Consider the following 16670-nt stretch of genomic DNA (forward strand, 5'->3'; position numbering starts at 1 on the left):
AGCGCCATGCAGCACTCTCTTGCTCTCTCACATGTTCTCTCATTATGTCGTTCTTTGGCTTGTCCCTCTCCTTCAATTATGTTGTGCTGGCTTTTCGTTTTGTTTACTTTTCTTTTGCCTTGAGTTGTTGTTGCTGAGTTTCTGTTAATACTCTCACGCGCTCTCGCTCTCTCGCGCTGTAGCGCTCTGGCTCCAACCGTTGTGTTTGCACTGTTTGTATGCCATTGTTTTTGTTGCTGCTTTCGTGAGCTGTACTTTTCATTGTTTCTGCTATCGTGCGTTTGCCTTCCACTAATACTCTGTAATAATATGGAATTTTATAAAATATATTAAAATTAACGAGAAGTTTATGACGAAAATTTAAAAATTATAGTTAGATAACTCTAAGTAATTCTCTTCATAAAAAGGTTTATTATATTTTTGACTTTCGGAGCATTTTATGTACTTCTATTATAAGGTATTTTAGTAGTCGTGCATTTATTTTAAACTTGTTCATACTTGTTTTCTTTTGCCTTTGTCCGTTGCTTGCAGCTGCTGTCGCTGTCGCTGCTGTCGACGCCGTCGCTGCTGCGTTGACTGCTGCCAGACTCTTATTGGATTTCAGTTCAGAAAATTTGTTCGCGCTGTGCGGTTGTGTGGAGCGGAAACTTGAAATTTACTTTCAATTTGTCCAAAGTTTTTCATTTGTGTTGTACTCGTTCGTTCGTTCGCTTGTTCGTTCGGTTCGTTCGCATTGTTGATTTCAATTGTGAGCGAAGAAGCAGCATCCCACAAAACTGCAGGAGCTGCTTTCTGAATCGGTTGAATAAAACGCGGCAATATATTCTATGAATGCAATTTAAATAGAAATCAGCAGAAAAATTGAAAGTGAAATTTGGTACAAAAATAACAACGGTAAAGCAAATACACCGCGACGACGCGCAAAAAATTTTTTGAATGAAACCCTAAAAAGAAGCAACAAGAAAATTAATCTAAGAGAAAAATAAATATTAATAATTAAATATCTAACGGAAAAAGCAAATTACCAATTTGTATTTATTACAAAAGTGTTTAACAGTTTAACAGTAAAAATTAAAAGTGTTCCTTTTTCGAGCGATTTAAATTTGAATTCAAGAAAACAACAATAACACACAGCAGCCGCAGTAGCAGCAGCAGCAACAACAACAATAATAATAAGGTACGAGTAGAGGTGCGCACACCAATACATTTATGTACATATTTTGTCTGTGTGTAGATGAAAGGTGTAGACACAGACACATACATACGTAGACTGTAATCATTTGTCTGCCTGCATCCACCAAACATCAACAACAACAACAACAATGTGAATTGAAGTCACACATTGCGCTCAGAGAGCGGAAGTTTGTTAAAGGGAGTGAAATAAAGAGAGAATACAATTGGGAGAGTTGTGCAGCATCCAAAAAGCCATGTGAATGTATGTGTGTGCAGGACATGTATTCAAAGCCTTTTCTATTAAAGCTTGTATTCAAAGCCTTTTCTATTAAAGCTTAGAGCGAAAGGCGAAAAAATGAAAAGAGAAAAACAAAAATTGCAGTGCAAAAGCTGACAGAAAGATTTAAAATTCGTGGCAAATATATCAGCTGTGATTTATAAGATAATCCCGAAAAAGTTTTATAATAACTGTGCAGCAATTCGAACAAAGAGTTAAATGTTTGTTAATTTATTTATTCATTGCGGTAGCAACAGTAAATTATTTCAGAAACTATAATTAAACACGCTTTAAAATAATAAATCTTATCGGTCATCTCAGCTGTTAAGTACAATATCAATTAATTGCTGCTATATTATATATGGATGAGGGTACGATGACACTTTGAATAAAATAATATATAATGTTCAATTACGCCTCACGTTCTGAATACAAATTGTTTAACATTTGTCCAGATCTCATTCATGCTAACTGTAGATTTTCGTTGTATTTCTTTTTGATTTGTTTATAAACAAATTCCGCAGCGCTACTTCAAAATTGTAGATAGTGTTTTATTATTATTCATCTTATTGTTGATAATATTTAAAAAAATAATTAGATGAAATCATAGATTACAGCAGATTACTTTGTGCTTAATTTATAAAAGGTTTTATAAAAACACATTGACTAGATCTTAGTTTTCTATTTAATCGAGAGTACAATCAATACAAGATGTGACAAAAAGAAAAGGTAACGAATTTCAGGTGAAACTTTTGCAAAAATACAAGAAAGAGTAAAATAAAAATAAAAGAACCAAGAAACCAATTTATAAACCCATCGATATCGTTGTCAATGTCATTCGCCGGTCACTAATGAGCAGCCTCGTGTACAAAGGGGAACACACTTGGGGGCTATTGAAGATTTAAATCAGCTGCGAAACGATAAGAAACAACAACCAACAACAGCTCAGTCATGCCACACACACACACACACACATACACTCACAAACACACAGACAGAGGCAAATACAACACTTTTGTGGATGTTTAGCTGTTAAAAATTCAGATACAAAATTTAAGTTTAGTGAAATTTCTGCGTTTCCAAGATTCGTTTTTATTTTCTAACTCACTTGGAAAGAGTATTATGGATTTCTTATCGAATATGCAACAGCGTTGCTTTTAATTAGGTTATAACATTTTAGAATTAATTTGAATAATTGGAATTCGGAAATATAAATTATACATTTCGCAAGTCGCTTATCATTTAGCTTAGTGACACTTAATTTAAACACTTTATTTACGAATAACATTTAGTGGATCAAGAGTCGCAATAAAGATTATTTTTATGTGCATTTCATTTCACAATTAATAAAATTATTAATTCGCGTGCAGCTGGTGTTTAATTATATACACAGATTTCTATAAGAGAGTATTTCTGCTTCAACATTCAACCGATAACTGTTCTTTCCAACAACTAATAGTTGTTTCTTGTTGTCGACCCCCATTTGGCTACCTGCTGACTAATCAACGCTTTTGTGGTTTGTTTGTTGTTTAGCTTGAAAGCATTATTAATAATCTTTTGGCAACACTTTTTTTAAAAATCAATTTGCAACACGTTTTTGCATTTGGATTTTGCTAAGCTTTCCATTTCACTGCAAGAGATCTTTCGTGTGTTCAAAAGCTGCTTGCTATAAAACTATTTCTATTCTGCATCACAAGCTGTTTACTCGAAAACTAATCTTAATCTGAATATGATTTAGATATTCAGCACTTGAAATGCAGAATAATTAAATAATTGCTCGTAGTGTTTTATATACGCATTAAATATTTATAAACGAAATGAATGAATGAATAAAAAATGAAACAGTATTTCTGTCAGTTATTTTTTGCTACTTCTTTGTCTTTCTCTCTCTTACTGCTATAAAACTCATCAACTTATGCAAATGAAATGAAATTTTCTGGCCTGTTTAGAAATTCTAATGAAATGTTGTAGTCTGTATCTTTTCTGCAAAAACTCACGCATAAAGCACTCACAGTGACACAATTTGGATGCCCTCAGGTGTGATTCGGTTATGTACTATATATATACACAAACATATACATATATCTGTCTGTATGCGTAGTTTTCTTGTTTTGTTTTTTATGGTCCCGCTGAAGTGTCATATAAAAAAAGGTAACCCACTTGGGCCCCTTGACTGCTCCGTTTCCTAACGGACTTACTTAAAATGTTATTACTATAAGTATTTATTTTGTTTGCTATTTGCGCAATTTTTATGATGTGCAGAAAACTTGAGGAATAACCCGAGCAAGAGAGATAAGTGGCAAAAGTACCGTTAGGACCCGAAAACCTCTCGAAAAGTAGCCGCCGTTTTGCATGAATTATGGTAATAACAAAGTTAATGCAAATTTACGGATAAACAAAAAATATATATTTTACTGAATTGCCGATTCATAAAAAAAATTGTTATTTCAATATTATTTTAACTTTTCAATTATGAAATATTTTCTTAAAGTCAGATCAGCGTGTTCTTAACAATAGATCATTTAATTTAACTACCGTTTCCCCCTTCGGAAATCATAATCTATTTAAGCACCATAAAAAGAGACCAACCCAAAGAATAAAAGACTGGGTCATTGCCATTTAATCTCAACACTCGAAATAAAAAATCTTTGTACAAAACTTGAATGGAAATATAAATAATTCATTCTTGAAGTTCGATTTCAGTACTTGTCAATTGTTGAATGAATAACACACGCCCCTAAAAGTTATCAAAGAGATTAGTACACTCGAACCGGACTCTCTGAAGTATCAAAGTTCTTTTAGTCCAATAAAAGTATATATATTTTGATATTTTTCATATCAGCAAAATACGGCCAAAAAAAAATATTAGACTCGTAGTTAGTGTTGTTTTTAAAATTAGTCTTATCAATGAGCTGCGAAATCAAAAACGAGTGACACAGAAATTTATCAGGGAAGACCCCAAAAAATAACCTTAGAGATTACAAATTAACACTGAAATGCCGCAACTTCCGTAAAATTCCGATGACAAACTTCAGCTTCCAATGAAACGCCGGATGAATGAATCTTTCTCCGAACAGGTGAAACTGGCCCTCAGAGACCGACGAGCGAGTTAGTGATAAAAGCTATGCTCAGTATTCACAATGGAATCAAACTCAAATTCAAATTCACAACAAATTACTTAACAAAAGCGACCAAAACAAAGAGAAGACCGAGGGGGGAGTAGTCATAATATTTAGTTGTCAGGCGGCATTCGGAATATGAATGCAAAGTATATGTGTGTGTGTGTGTGATGTGCTTAAATTTAGCACTACGAGAACTACTGACGACACGTCGAACCCCTTTTCCCCCCGGACTCTCCAATGTGCGTCACAATTCACAATTTTGCTGGCATCACTTGCCATAAATCTTCCAACAATTGTCTAGTATATACAAAACGTTTCTACTCACGATTCGATTGCGTGTGTAGTTATAGGGTTTCTTGATCTAGCCTAAGCTACAACAATGTTCCATCTGATTACCGACATACTCGTACATACATACTCATCTATGTACTATATAGTATAGAATATAGGAAGCTATTCGTTAATTCTATGCGATATTCTCGACGAGGTCGTTCGCTTATCAATTTTTACTTGCGCTTATCTAACGCAACTCATGACAATGTTTATGATTACACGAGTCTGTTAGGCAATTAGCTAAATAAATGTGTAGACTTAATATCGAATAACCTGAAACTGGTAATTTAAATCGCGATAAGCAATAAAGCTGGCAAAACGTTTCTATGCGCAGCCAAACAAGTTTCACTTTTGTCGAATATGTGTTTTGATTGCAGTTGAGAATTTTGTTTGTGCTACGTTGATGAAATTGTCCAGATAGTTCGGTTATTTATCGTTGTTTTCTGCATCAAACAGTTTTAATTATATTTAATGTTAATTTAAATTAAAAATTCATGAAGAAAACTTTCAATTAATCCAAATCTATTGCTAAAAAAAAAGTACAACTAAATGGCATTTCCTTTCGCACTTGAAAGTTTCATTTTTATAGAAAATGTAATCACATGGCAATGAGCAATTTATTGCACTTTAGTAAACACTTTATGACTAAACTTTAACCATTTCTTTTTCTTTGTTTCTTTTTCTTTGTCTATTGCAGTTTCGGTGAGTCAAGGCTAATGAAAAAGTATTGCTAAAATGATTAAAGGTAAAGGAAATGAAGAAAAAGGAGATTTCGTGGAACTGTTGCTAGGCAACAACCTTCTGAGAAGATGTCACAGTCGTAGTACAATTATTGCGCCTACGTCAGTTGCTATATTTTCTAACTAGGCCTTCAATAGATCACTTAACTGTAGTGCCATGAAGCCGACACCTTCAATTGAAATTGATTAGTTGTGTGTGCGACATCCACGCATTATTTAATTAACAAAAACGAACGAAAAATTATAACACAGTTAAGTATTATATGCAAAAGCCAGAAGGCAGACCGGATTTTCCAAAGTTGTGAATAAAAGACACAAAACGCCCACTGCGAAAATGCAGAGCTATAGATTTGAAAAGTACTATAAGATATTTTGTTAGTGATATCAGTATTTTTTTTGGGGTTTGTCAAGTTGTCAAGTGAATTTTGCGCTAGACCTTCGACATAAGTCAAACTTTCCCAGTTTCGTGGGTGGTTTTTAGCACTTGTCGCAAGTTTTTTTTTTTTTTTTTTCAGTTAGTCTGTGGGCGGGTTTTGTCCAAAGTTTTTTTTTTTGGCGTGTTTCTCTTTTTAAGGTCATTCATATGTGAAGGAACTACTATGCATCATCTATGTATATTTATATATATATTTTAATTGTCGCTGAGACCTTTGAGTGTCTATTGTAATTGAAACGGCAACAGACACTCAATATGCCAGTTCAAGTTGATAACAATTTTCCTTTTGTCATGTGAAAATTGGGTCTTGGTCGGCTGCTTTACCACCTGCCAAACGTTTCTGTATCCGTCAGATACTTGTACTCACGCATGAAGGCGTGCGCTGATGAGTAACTTAACAGCAACAACAACAGAAACAACAACGAGAAATATTCTTTTTCAAATTATGATTCTCAGTAGTTCTTCAACTACTTGTTCCAAACTGGGTCAAGTCTATAAGGCAAACTGTTGTATACTATAGGTAAAATAAAAGTGAAATCGCAGCATTTGAAGAGCTGTAATTAAATTTTAATCATCAGTTTGTTGTTCTCTCTCGCTCTCTCTCTCTTAATTGTCACTCGCACTTTTACTAAACGATTCTAGCTTGTGTAATTAGCCAAGTATATTTACAATATTTATGAATGTAATGAAGTGTTAATACCTTGACAACTTTGTTGACGATGCTGTCATTGAGCCTCAATCGCAGTCTAGACTCTAGACGAGGTGCAGCTAAATTGAAATTTGAATAAAGTTTCGGTTACGCTTCCTTAAAACTGATGATGTCTGACAGTTTAATTAGCTTTAATTATGACCAATTGCACTGGACTCATAATCAGCTTACAAGAAATCAAGAAATTAAAATTAATTTAAATTACGAACTGCATTTTCTTCCGCTTTCAGCTGATGAAGAATTAAAGCAATTGAAATTGAAGCTTAACACAAAGTCTTTTTCATTTTTGTTGTCTGGCTGCCCACAATAAATCTTTGTATACATCAATACTATTTCATATTTTTATTGAATCATTATTCAATGCAGTTTTTTTTTTTTTTTGGGCACAACCTGACGCAGCTTTTGTGATGACGTTGGCGACAAAACTTAATTAGGCGTCTCGCACCATTGAAAGCATTAGGTTTTTGCTTTTTTCTTCTACTATTTCTGTTTGGAATTTTGTTTTCGTTTGTCAACTTAACTTAAGACCCACTGGCATTGCACTTGCTAATGAGAAATTATTGAACAGGGAAAAAGCTGTGAAGAAAATCTATTTACTATGCTAAACACACAGGTTTCTCCAGCAAATTATAGATAATAACTCAGAAAACTAACTAAAATAGTTTAACCACAAATGAAACTCTGTGACTTTTAATAATATGTTTTTTTTTCCAACAAACTTGATTTTGATGTGTGCTTTTATAGTCTCTACATGGCTAGAGCGGAATATATAAAATACAGTAATTATCTAAAAATAAACAATAATTAAATTTTGAAGCGTAGGCTTTAAATGAAACGTTAGCTAATTGAGATTAATTGAGGTTAATATCTTAAGACCTTCTATGTCAGATTTTGCTTGTACAAACAATTATACTTCTTATAAATGGTTCATGCGATGTTCTCTTACATTTCCCTTACGCTTCAGATTGATGGTAAGAGACCCGTTAGCCTCTTTCCTTCTGCTGCTCTGTTCTGCTGACCCACAGCAAAATCTTAACTTCACCCACGAGCAAAACTCGTTGAAATCTGAATCTGACTAAGCCAAACAGTCATATACATACATATATATAGAGGTATATTAATGCCCCAGAGATTATATACCAAAGTCAGCAACGTATATCGTTTACCGTTTTAAAGAAAGAAACGAAAAAAAAAAAACAGAAACACAAAAAAGTTATTTATGCACTTCAACGCCATAACAGAAGTTGGGCCGCAGTCCCAGAACGAACTTCTTCAACCGCAAAATAATGAGTTGCACCAACGCCAAAATGAAATACAAATAAAACCTCGGACTCACGACATTTGAATACCCTGCCAGACTGCAGATTAATCTGGCCATCAGCGAGGAAGTTATCCAAAAAGTAAGAGAATTATTGTGTGCAGTGTATCTCGAGGTGAAAGATACAATGCGGCGAGACAAGAATCAGACTAACAAAGCTTTGGGCCAAGCTTGAAATTTCAACATTTTCATATATGCACAAGACGGAGACGTGTATAAAATTGCGACTGCATCGTCGGAGTCGACGATGTCTTCAAAAAGTTTTAGGTCAAACCGCAGCCACTGCTCCTGGCTGCTTCCAACTACAGCCAGTCAGCAATTTGAGTGCGTGTCTGTCCCTGTATGTTGGGTGTCTGCATCCTGCGTGGAGCATATTAAATTTCTGGACCTGGCCAACAGCTGTGTGACGCCTTTGGGGCGGCGAGACTTCAGACTTGAGACTGGCACCGGGTCTGCAAAAGCACAATATGACAAAACCAGTTTTAAGCCACAGTCTGCCTCTCGACGGCAGCTGTAAACAATCAGAGCTAACTGCATGGCAGGCACTCAACCATGAAAAATGAATGATGATAATGACGACGATGGCGGTGGAGAAGACGGTCAAGAAGAGGCTTGGGGGGATGACGTCTCACCCTCTTCTTTGGGCTCTTCGGCAACTGCTGCTGCTGCTGATCTTAGCTCTGCGAAAGCCATTGACCAAAAAGGCTTCAGACAAACACTTATTGTTATTGCCTTACCATACACTGAACAAAGTTGCACAGAACTGATCTCAAATCCGAAATATCTGTTTGCAGATAAATTACAAAGAAATTCTTAAGTGTTTTCAACGTCAATTGTCAAATCACAAAAGTTCATTCCATTGTTTTTCTTAAAAATAATATTTATAAATTAGATGGCCGAGCTGGTCAGTTTTTTTGTAATAAAACAAATAAAAAAGCTATAGTCGAGTGTGCTCGACAGTGAGATACCCGCTACACATTTTAAATAAAAGCGAAACAGTGCTATATTATTTTTAAAATATACCAAACAATAACATATTTCTCAAAAATACTTAAATATACCTAAGGCACTTTTAAGTATATTGATTAATTACTTCAATTTAAATACACTATGAAGGTCAGAAATACCAGATTGTCAGTTAAAACAGCTAGGACCCGATTGCAATTGGCGTAATTTGTCATATAAATATATTTCCTAAATAATTTATACAACTTCTTTAATTCACAGGAATCATAAATACAATAGTATACATACTTTTTTTTCATATTATTTTAATTAAGAGTTAAAGAGCTTGTTTTGGTTTCAACAATCTTGTCAGAAGAATTGTGATTAAACCTGTTTAAGTAGTTTTTATTTCTCTTATTTTCAAAGAGCTTTACTTGTCACATTTATCTTCCTTTTATTCTAATAATGTGCTTATCAAATCAAAGATTTTGTTTCATATTTTTTCCTTATATAGATAATGCCAAATTAGTCTATAGTTTTGTTTTTGAATATATATTATTTATTTTTATGAATTCGCATTATTTTAACTTCGCAAATTTTTGTTGAGTGTATGATTATAGTTTTGGTCTGAATCTAAAAGCATTTCCTACAAGTTGAGGTGCATCTACCTGTGCTCTTTGGCTTTGGCCAGCAGCAGCTTCTAAAACCCGATTTTGTGCACAAGTATCTACATCTACTGCCCTTTGCTGCCGCTGCTGCTGCTATCGCCTGTTTGCTTTATGGATACTCAAGCTCAAGTTCTGCTATTTGTGTTTGTACTCCAGAGTCGAGAACCGGTTGCCAGGTTCATAGGCGCATTGTCGACTCGTCTTGCCTTGTCGTAGGTACTTATCCGTACTTAGTCTGTGACTCTGTGTGTGTGTATAGTATGTGTGTGTGTATTTGTAGCTGAGCTGCCCCCTCTTTGTTATGCTTTTCGCTGGCTATTCTAGTTTGTTGTTTGTTCTTTTTTTTTTTTTGTGTTTTTGTGTTGTATTAATTTTTTTAGTATACGCCATTTTTCAGAATTTTCTCGCCTCGCAATGCTTCACTGCGTCCATGTTCAGTGTATTTGGAGTAAAGAACACAATCAGCCTTATAAATATATTAAACTTGTTTTGGCTCGTTTGCTTCTCTGTTTTGATTATGCCAGATGATGATGTTTAAGGGTTTATTGACTCTGTTATGCTTTGTTATGCAGGTCATCATATTTATTTGAGCTTAAAGATTAAAGATTTTTCTCATAATTTGGGTATATACAAAATTTGCTAAGATGAACTGAAAGTAGATTCGCCCTTAAGTTGTAGAAACAAACCATGGCCTAGGTATTGCCATGACTTCAACCTGCGTGCATTGACAGCTATTTCTTGGTTTTGCTGATGTCTGCAAGCTACCATAAAAGTCTCAAGAAACTGGTTGAACTTTAACAACAACCACAACAGCAACAACCAAATTGTTGGCAGTTGGCAGTTGCCAGTTGTTGGTGCATTTGGTGCACATATCTGCCGGTTTCTCTTTTATGGCCAAGACAAGTTCTTGACACTCAAAAGCCCAGCGAACAGACAACAACGCCCACAGATACCAAAGTAATGCGTCAAAAATGTATCTGTATCTGCAAGTGCGAGCAGTAAGTATCTCTCTAGTCTAAAACTGAAATCGGTTTGGCCTGCCTTCTGCCTACCTTCAATTCAATCACTCACTCAATGCTCAATGCAATCGCAGATACATTCAGTTCAGTTGCAGCTGAGCGATTCGATAAACGCAGGGGCAGCCAACGAAGCGTGCCACACAACATGCAATGAGATACTCAACACTCTCTCCCCTCCACCTTACACACCACTTCTGGAAGCCAAACTTAACTGGTACTTGCAGTTAAGTAAAAAGTAATTTCAAGTCGAATCGCAGCCATTATTAGATTGCCCACATAATAAATGATGTAAAAAGTAGGCGTACTCGCGCCATCAACAGATCCAAAAGAAATGCAGGTCTGCCACAAAATAATTACACGAAAATCACTTCAAGCGTACCATAATATTTCACATTTATTTACGATTATTTCAGGCCTCGTCTTAATAGCCCAAAATTCCAAAAATATAATACATTATTTCAGTAATATTTGCAATATATACATATTTAATGCTTCAAGTATTTCACTTTTGCAATAGGAAACGACAGAGCATTTTTGTGAATTATTTCAGCACTTTTACTTATATAAGATACGTACAATTGTTAAACATAATTTTTTCGATTAAAGTTAAAGGCAAAACTGGTCTGGCACGTGTTGCGATTGTCTTGACTAAACAAATTTTGAATGTATTTTGAAATCAAGAAATCTACTAGAATGGAAGGCTTTAAGAGTTTATGACTGATTTTCAGTTACTGTGCATGATTTTTTGTATTTAATTTAGACAAAAAATCCATTTTAATACTTTTGAAACATTAAATTTTATTTATTTAGATTTACATAGTAAATAGTTTAAATAATCGAAGTGTGATTTACCGTTAAAATTTTAAATTAAAATTTATAATTGTATCTGAACTCACAACAAGCTAGCTGATGTACCATCGTTAATATAAGGTTATTAAAAACAACCCTAAGAAAATCCCAAAAAAATAAGCGTATGGGCACACTGTTTTATCTATTCTTTTTTTAGTGTCAAAATTGTCTTACAATTTCAGTATAAAATCGAATAATACAAATACAATCATTTGAGTTTTTAATAATTATCTAAATTTGATATATTTCATTGGTTTTTTTTTTTTAATTTATTTATTGATCATTGAGACGGTAAATCTTTTGTGGTGTTTTGCTAATATCCCCACTACACTTTCACAATAGGGCATTAACAGGCAAATTAAAGCGATTTACTTATGTAGATGGGGATAAGTCAGCGACAAATTAACGGCAAAAAACAGCTGAAAAACCAGACTCAGCCCCAAATGTAGTTATAAGGCAAGGCAAGGCAAGGCCTGACCAACAAATCGTTGTTGTCCACTTTATAACGACTGTGTTACAAGCGCTCCCCGCCAAACAAGTGACTGTGAGAGATCTGTGGCGATTTGCCGACTACTGTGCAAAAATATTGGGGTGTGCACAACAAAATAGATGCAAAATAAAACAGAAATTGTTAAATGTTCGCAAGTCCTCTTTCTGCACTCCCTCTCCCGCTCTTTTTCAGCCACGAATTCAAAAAGTTGGTTTGCTGTGTTTTTTAACGTTAATTTACGCCAACTGCTGTTGTCTGCTTTCAGTTTCATTATGACTCGAAAAATCATGCAATGCTTTGGCTGCAACAGTTTCTTGTAGTTGTTGTTGTTGTTGTTGCCAGTCAGCAGCAAGCACAGATTGCAACATTCATTTTGTATCTTTTTGGGGCTGCTGCTGCTGCAGTTGCGGTTAATCATATTTCTGTTGTTGTTGTTGTTGTTGCCTGTTAAATTAGCAGCTGTGTGCAGCTGCTGCTTTCAAAACGTGGCTAGCAGGATATGGGTGTATTTTGAATGCCACAATTGTGGTGTGTGCAACGCTGCGTATGCGCAATATTTAATATTAAGTATACTCTACGGTTGCGTCTGTTGTCGGACTGATTACAGTGGTGTACTTGACACTCTTGAATTACATATTTCGAGCATTCCATGGCCCTTGTAATTATATTATTATTTCTGTAATTAAAATTAACAAGGGCTAACAACGCTCTGCATTTTTCTAGGTATGAAGGTGTGGAAGTGAAAAGAAAGTAGATCACAAATATTTGCAACTGTCGCTCATTTTACATTCATTGAAAAGCTTCAATTTCCTTTCATAACGTTGATTACGATTGATGTCAAAGATCTTTCGTAATTATTCCAAGTGCCTTTCTTTATATTTATTTACTTTGGTGTCTGCTGTCTAGCAAGAGATTCCGTATAAAATACATATAGACACAATATAAATCAGTCGAAACAGCTGCTCAATGGCCAACAGCTGAGTAATAGATAGATACAAGTTTGTATTATTTTTGGCGCTTTCACTTGTTGATTTCTTGTTGATTTTTTTTACGAGCTTTTCAATTTTGAACAGACGCATTTGGCGTGCTTTCAACAGCATATTTATTTTCTTGCGCTATTTTTATTTGTATTTTTTCCCACTTGTTGCTATTATTATTTGCATTAATTTATGTCACTTGCCGGCCAGTTTAAATTTATTTAACAAAATGCTGTTTTGTCGCATTTCAAAATACAAACATTATATTTTTGGGTTTGTTTTCTTAACGTTGATTTATCCCAAGGCATAAATATAAATAATTACAGGATTAATAAATTATATATTCCAGACTTTACTTGGGGGCTTGCTGTGACAGCATATGGAAACCAAATAAAACGAGGAAATCGCTTCTTTATTTGCGTTTATTTCAGCTCATTTCAGTGAATACAAATAAAAAATTGCACATGCATGCAAATTACACATTTAAATGAAATATCAGAGACGTGATCCACAGCACACACACACAACACTCCCGATATGATCCTCTCTGAGATTTGTTGTGCAGTCGTCACTTTCGATTTTGCTTTTGTTTTGTTTATTTGCGATTCGATTTCAAGAGGAGCGGCAAAGCATCGCAGTTAAATCTTTGAAATATCGCGCGTCGGCGGCTTTAGCAATGCGAAATTTATGCTGCATAAAAACAATTTGATTTGTTGATCAAGCTCATCGAATGTTTATCATTTATTTTCACAACTGATTTATGTGTGAAGCTGCATAAGGAGTTTGTTCTTGGAATTAACTGATCATGAAGAGAATACTATAAATATTGAGGAAGGCTTTTTCCTTCTACTTTAAATACAAAGATACAGTTGTGGACATTCTTGCCCTGATTTCATTACCCAAATCTTATCAGTCAAATTGTACGACATTCTCTGGCTATCAATAAAAGTTTGTTTCCAAACATTATCTGCAGCCCGTCAAGTGATTCACACGCCCCCAATTACTGATTGGCTTGTCTGGCATATACTATATGCAAGTGTATACATGTGGATTACCTTTAACAGTCGCTTATCAGTCAAACATTTTGTTTCACACGCAAGCGATAAGACAGGCGCTACAGTTAAATTGCCTAGGCTTTAATAGAATTAATATTCTATTATCATTTCTATTTTATTTAGATACACGCAATGGGAATTTTGTAAGTTGGAGATAAGAATTGTTTTTTTTTTGTTTTGTTTGTTACATTCGTGTAATAAAATTGGGGCAACTTTGTTGGTTTGTGACTATTTAATTTAGGTCGCCTGAACCTTATAAGAAAATCAGATAAAATTGGTCGTGGGATTTGTACATTTGTACTTGATTGATCGAATGTTTAAATATACACAACAATTCCATGAAATTCATTTACAATTTTCCTTATTTCTTACAGAAAACCTTATGTACTTGGTTGACATATCGGGAGAAACTTAGGGTTTAACATTTAACCAGACTCGGTAAGTTTTTCATGCTTTACTTTTTAGATAAGGCATTAAAGTGTAAACATTCCAAAGCCATGACAAAAAACCCAATTGTAAAGCTGTTGTTGTTTCGCATATTTGAAGCAAATTTCAGATTCAATTTGATTTTTATGAAAATTCCTCTACAACACATTAAGCTGCATTTCAGGCGTAACAACTGGGCGATAATACTCTTAAGATTTGGAATACAGCTGTGCAAATTGCGCAGAACCTGAAACTGAAACTGATATCGTTTATATCCAGTGAATAATTATGCAGAAACGTACACAGATTTTCAACTAAATTAATATTTATGCACTAATAATTGAAATTAATTGTAATTGTGTGGCACAAGCGTAACAGAATACTATATATTCCAACTGGTATTTAATTAACAGCGCATTTCTATGATTTGCATGCGTCGCAATTTGTGCAGCAATAAATTGTCCCATTGATAGCGTCCGACATGTTCCATATGTAGGCGTAAATATGTCTGTACACATATGAATACAATATAAATAGCCGGTATGCCAGAAATATAAATATTTATACATATATCGTATTATTTCAGTGTAACTTGGTGATAATAATGAACTGCGGTTTTCAACAAATTCACAATTTGTGCGAGTTGAATTGCGTATGAAAATTCTTCGAATTGTATAATGGGAATTTAGCTTAAAACTAGAAATAAAGCTAGTATAGAGTGTGCTCGACTGTGAGATACTCGCTAAACATTTTAGATTCGAGCAAAACAGTGGTGTATTATTCTGAAATTATACCAAATTATTATACCGAAAAAATAGTAAAATATACCAAATTAAATATATATACAGAGCGGTATTATTCTTAAATTATACCAAATCGATATACCAAAAATACAAAAAATTTGGTGTATATACATCGAGGAATTCTCAAAATACGCCAAATTATTATACCGAAAATATACTTAAATATACTAAATGTTACATTTGGTATATATTATATATCTTAGTATTCTAAAAATCTACCAAATTACCATACCGAAGAATACTGAAATATTACGAATGTTATATTTGGTATATTGATATCGTACTACATTTAAAATATACCAGATTGTCAGACAAAGCAGCTTAGAGATAACTCCTTCCGCCTTCCGAAGACACAAATCTGCGTGCACAAAGCTATAACACCCTTCTACTCTATGGGAAGCGGCTATAAAAACAAGGTTTAATTATATATGTTACAAATATACAATAAAGCTTCTGTTCTCAGAGTGTTTATGAGAATTCAGACGATATAAATTACATTTTGCATTCAATTTACAATTGCGCATTTGAAACCCAATCGAATGTGATAAGATTTGCTTTTCAACAAAGACCTCAAATGTGTGTACAAACCTTGTTGTGCGGCACATCATTTCACATTTCCACACATATTGCAAATCGAAATCGATTTCGAATTACGTATATTACCTAGTAGAAAACTGTAAAAGGAAACAAAACAATTCCGAGTCGAGGCGAGTGGCGAGTGTCGCGTGAAAGTCAACCTTGTGTGTGGGCAAAAGTAGGAAGACATTGAACATTGCTGATAAATAAATCACAGTGGAGACACAGAGAGAGAGAGAGAGAGAAATGTTAACATAAAATGTGTTTAACACACAAAACTAGCTATCACAGAAGATACTTTTCATGCTCGCCGCAAATGTTCAGATAAAAACAATAATAAAAAAAGAGTCAAACGCCAAGCACAAATAAAAAGGAAACAGCTGAAACCCATATAAAAGAAACGCAATTTAAGCTTATCTTAGATTTCGCGCTTTGTTTTTATTTCTACTTGCAAATCTTTGCTTGCCATGTCAAGTTTGTTGCGCCGTCTGTCTCTGTGCAAGGTTATTGCACACGAGAAACGCTCATTAAAAAAATAAACCAAAACTGAAACCGAAAAAGAATTATATTTTTTTAGAAATGGCAACAAACAAACAAAAACATGCGATAATTAAATATTTACCTGCTCGATGGAGTCGGTCAGCAACAAAGACAAGCTGCCAAACGAAGTGAAGCTGAAGCAAATAACACTTGAAATATCAGGTATAAGAAAAAGTACATAAATGAGCTCATATGTTATAATATTATTATAAAA

At 34.3% G+C, this 16670-nt stretch overlaps 1 protein-coding gene across 2 annotated transcripts in view; it reads left to right on the forward strand.

Moving 5' to 3' along the window:
• Positions 1 to 610: 610 nt before the first annotated feature.
• LOC117563277 (dual specificity tyrosine-phosphorylation-regulated kinase 2) overlaps positions 611 to 16670 on the forward strand; it is a 62170-nt gene continuing 46110 nt past the window's right edge. For both annotated transcript variants that reach the window (XM_034241510.2, XM_052002098.1), the window contains exons 1-2: positions 611 to 1177; positions 14486 to 14549. The gene's annotated coding sequence lies outside the window, so the exon portion shown is untranslated. The remainder of the gene's footprint in view (positions 1178 to 14485; positions 14550 to 16670) is intronic.

The sequence above is a fragment of the Drosophila albomicans genome, chromosome 2L, assembly GCF_009650485.2.
Source record: "Drosophila albomicans strain 15112-1751.03 chromosome 2L, ASM965048v2, whole genome shotgun sequence".
NCBI lineage: Eukaryota > Metazoa > Arthropoda > Insecta > Diptera > Drosophilidae > Drosophila > Drosophila albomicans.